The 4,831-nt window shown below is 32.0% G+C and overlaps 1 long non-coding RNA gene across 1 annotated transcript; it reads left to right on the top strand.

Annotated features, from left to right (window-relative positions):
• The first annotated feature begins 960 nt into the window (after window positions 1–960).
• Window positions 961–3,927, top strand: LOC110934450. The gene is made up of 4 exons (XR_002588354.2): window positions 961–1,291; window positions 2,150–2,204; window positions 3,496–3,620; window positions 3,707–3,927. It is a non-coding gene; the product is annotated as an uncharacterized LOC110934450 (long non-coding RNA).
• The last annotated feature ends 904 nt before the right edge of the window (window positions 3,928–4,831 follow it).

Raw genomic sequence — 4,831 nt, 5'->3', positions numbered from 1 at the left:
TTTTTCAGCAGTTTTCGGTTAAATTTAACACTACGAGCGAAAAACGACAGGGGCGGGGGCATCCCCCCGACCCTAAATAAGCTTCGCTGATGTTTGTACTCAGCCTAACTTTTCTTACAAGCTGATAAACTTTGTATGCAATCACAAAATAAGATTTGCTAACAATAGTATGCAATCACAGCTTTCTATATAGTTGCTACATCAATATAACTTTCTGATATGTTAAACTGAGTGTTGTACATAGACCGAGGGAAATTCGATAAACGCAAATAGTGTAATGCCAATTGACTATTATAATTTGAGAGCTGTGTTTTTAGGTGCAAAATGGAATGATTTTATCGTTTTTTGATTTACGCATGGTATACGTTATTCCTTATAATGTATGTGATACAAAGTGTCATGGTTTAAGTGTGTTCTTCTATATAACAGGTTCATGTCATGCTGGTGGAATGAACTGTGCTGAAGCTTTGCTCCACTCTTTCAGAATTCTAGAACCAGATTGTGGACCAGGGGTTGGGGTTTCTAAGGGTTTTGGAGCATTTATCATCTGGCCCATTTTTAGATTTTCAAACCATCACCTCTGCTACAGAGTAAAAGTAAGGTTCCTACTATGCCATGGTTTCCACTATTGTTAGCACATTTTACCCATTGATTTACAATTGGGTCATTTTTGTGAATGGGCTCATTTGAGTTGTGTTTATCTCAATATGCTCTATAAAAGTAGTAGATAAAAGGAAAATGGATCAAACACTTTATGAAGTTAGGCAGAGATCTAGATTATAATTGTCATAATAATATTGTGATTAAAAAATGAACAAAGGGCTAACCCAACCTCTTTTGACCCATTACGCAATCCACCGTCTTGCCTATTATAGTTTTGGTTTTGATGCATTATTCTAATTAACATGTCAGGGAAGTTACTCTGACAATATTTCTCATTTATTTTGATTTCAGGTAAAAGGAGAGAGGAAGAGAAGCATAATGGTTACTTGCAGTTAGGTCCACCAGATAAAGATAATATTGATGTATCATTATAATTGAAAGACCGGTTATATGCGTAGGATGGTGCTGAAATGGTAGAAAAATGGCGGTTCTATAATTCAGAAAATTCTTACGGAGAAGAGACACGACTTTTGATAGTTTTGAAAGTTAAAGCAAACAGCAGGACGCAAAAAAACACTTGGTTAATAGCAAAAAGATATTGCCTATAGCATTGAAGTATCCTACTGGCAAAATCTGGTGGTTAAATCTTAGTTGCGGATCAAATCTAAAGATCATAAATTTGTGAGAGGTAATCCTATACATTTGATTAGCCAAATTCCTAATGTAATACGCAGTTAGAATTATCTTTCATTTATTCATTGACTTACGATTTATATAATTTATATTGTTCTACCAGTGTATATATTACAACATAAACACCTGTGAAAGTATAAAGATGTCTACAAAGTTAACTATAGGTCGTATTTGAGTTTACAATCATCTCATGTAATAGTATTTTTTATAATGCTTTGAAAGATTGAATTTTGAATTGGGTGTTCATATTATATGGTGTTAATGGGTGTAGACATGTACCTTTTCAGGCTGGGTTTAAACGGGTCAGGCCCTCGGGCACTTTAGCCAGGTCAAATTAACTTGGTTTTTTTTAATCTTTTAGGTTTACAAGCTATTGATATACATATAATGTTATGGCAGAAACTATTATTTTAAAGTTACATAATTTGGTCTCTTTTTACAGAAAGGACTAAAGTAGAGATGAGCTCGGTACCGATACCGAAAATTCCTAAAAGTGGGTACAGGTACCGAATATACCCGATACGGTACGGTACGGTTCGATACCGGTATCGAAAATGTCAAAAGTCGGCACCAAATCGGTACTAAAAAATGTACCTAGCTCGGTAAATTCGGTACCAGTACCGGTTCCCAGTACTATTTACTCATCCCTAGACTAAAGTCCTGTGAATTGTGAAGCCATGTCTCTTTTTGTTTCTATATATTTATTTTATTACAACACAGCATGTGAAATTATAAATGTGTGTAGAAAGTAATTATAGATCGTATGTGAGTGCACAATAATGTCGCATCAAAGTATTATTATAATGCTTTGAATAACCTTACATATATGGATTGTTAATTCCTGTAACTGCAGCCAGGGCAGATGGAGCTGTTAGGTACTGGGATATTCAACATGGGGAGTTGTCAAGGTATTTTAGATTGTTTTATATGCATCCAATAATATGTCTATCAACTATATAGTTTGGTAATATGTACATCACGTCAATAGTAAGTACTTTGATGAGGTGTCAACATGTTATAGGTTACAACTGTTGTTTCTTCTTCTTCTTCATTCTAAAAGTCCAAAGGCATGCTTTTTGGTTAGTTGCAGACAATTTACTAGGAGCCAAAGATGCATAAGTAATAGTGTTGGGATTGATTTTAGCATTGGAAGATGTTATTTATATGAGTTAGTTGGTCTTGATAGAAATGCTCTTTCCCTGATGGTTGAAATTTGTCCAATATGTTGCAATTACTTGCTATACTCAATTGCAATTGGCTAAAGCATTTTTTTTTTCTAGAGGCCAATGTTCCTAAAAGTCAATGGTATTCACTGTTAGGCATTATTAAAGGGCCTGCTAACATTCAGTTTGATCGAAATAGATGGTTCAATTGTTGGTACCTGTTTAAGTTATGTAGTGGCTGTTGTAAGATGTGGAAAAACGTCTGATTTATTGTAGGCCAGCCGACTTCTAGAGGTGATATGGCGATATGTGACCAATTACGTGTTCAGCAGAGTCAGGTACACGGTTGTTGATTTCAAGTTGGAGTGTCTAAATTTGTTTTTTTTAATTAAGTGGGTTTGGGCTGACGGAATTAGTTGACAATTATGGATTGATTAGTTTAGTTAGATGGGCCGCGAGTCGTTTTTATGAGATAGTGGATTGGTTGGTTTGGGCAATGTAAGTTAAGTTTTTTTTTTTGTGTGTTTGGCCCGGGGGGGTGGTGGGACACGGTTACATTCAATTTACTGGATTTCTATACAAATTTAGGACTTTTAAAAAATAAGGGTTATGGATTAAATGACAAGCCCAAACATTACATAGCATTAGTGGATTTGTGGTACTTATGGGGTCTAATTTTGTGGTTTGGGCTTAGTCGATTAAAAGTTTTAAATACAATATTTTCTTTATATAATTTTAACGTTATGTTATCTTTTTATAAATATAATTTCATATTTTAGCAATTTGTATTTCTTAAATGTTGCATAGGTTCTACCTATATCTTTTATCTTTAAACATCATGGATTTATTATTCCAATTACTCGTGTAGTTCGTTATTTATCCGATGGTTATAAATGGACTCTTAACCTTAAAAATATTGGTCATAACCGATTCTTTGGTAAATTAGTATTTTTTTAATTAATATCTATTGTTGTTTTATTACGTTTTTTTTTAATTTACATTCTAATATTAATAACATTTTATTCTTATTTTGTAGTGGCTCCCCGAACACATCGCAAATTCTGCTGGTTTACACAACAATTCCCAAATAATTATTAAGATTATTCATTGTAGTGAATGAGAATTCAAGATCTCTCGAAAAGAAGCTTTTGATTTAACAAGGTTTGCAATTGATTTATAGTGTAGGACAATCTGTTTTATTTATTATTTATTTCATATTTATATTTATAATTTATTGTTTCTTTTAGATATAATCTTTTAGGTTGGATTGATTTGATGAAAGATGGAGAGTTCCATTTGGTCAGAAGTCAAGAAAGCTTTTGGTTGCAATAGATCAAAACCTTTAATATCATTTTGAAATTGTTTTTAGCAAACTGATGTTTCTATTAGATTGTTACCTTATAACTTTTAATACATGTTCACAACCCGTGATTAGTTAGTAATTATTTGATGGACGTAATTACCCTTATTATCTAATAAAGGGTTTCCATGTATATAAGGAGAGATAACTAGAGAGATAAAGGTCACACAATCACAATAACATCAAGAACTCACGAATTCGTTCACACACGCTCTCTCTCTCTCTCTCTCTCAAATGTGTTCATCAAAAACCTTTGAAAACATGTGTTTTTATTTTATTTAACGACAATTCGATTAATGTAAATTAAATTTTCTGATCCGCGAGTATTCCCGGGTGATAACCTAGTTGTTTCTATAAATAAATTACCGTTATATTTTTAAAAAAAAATTCCTTTATTCCTTTATAGTTATGGATCCTAAAAACACAGCTCCAATCGTTTTTAAAGTTGATTGATGACTATGATCCTATATTTTTGGTATGTTTCTTTAGTTTTCATTTTTATCAACAGACAATAAGTTATTTAAGCTTATATGTTTTTTGAATCGATTCATAGGAAATACCGTATGATTTTGCAAGCTTATTGTGGGGAGGAAAAGTTCCATATGGTCAATGTCTTGAACTTATTGATGATGACTTATGCAATTGCAGGAGTCTGAATCTTCTTCGAACACAAGAGGTAAGTTTAATTTTATCGTTTTTGGTGTTTTTTGGTCCAGTATAATGATAGTTTTCATCGTTTATGCTAATCTCTATAATTTTTAAGTTATTTTGTTTTTTTTTTTTTTTGGCAAATCTAACTATGATATTATTTGAAATTTGAAAATCTTTGTTTTTTTTACTAATAATTTTGTATTGTATTAAGATGTATTAATGATTCTTTTGTTTTAGTTTTTTATTTCTGTTTTTCTTTTTTCATGATTAACTAATAAATTTTATATTGTGTTAATTTTGAATCCATTAAAGATTATGTAAATTTTTAGTGTGCGATATGTATTTACGGAATATTGATTGT

Source organism: Helianthus annuus, chromosome 6 (assembly GCF_002127325.2).
Source record: "Helianthus annuus cultivar XRQ/B chromosome 6, HanXRQr2.0-SUNRISE, whole genome shotgun sequence".
In the NCBI taxonomy this organism is placed as follows: Eukaryota; Viridiplantae; Streptophyta; class Magnoliopsida; order Asterales; family Asteraceae; genus Helianthus; species Helianthus annuus.
Note: the sequence above shows the minus strand (reverse complement) of the source record. Positions and strands in the feature narration are given on the sequence as shown.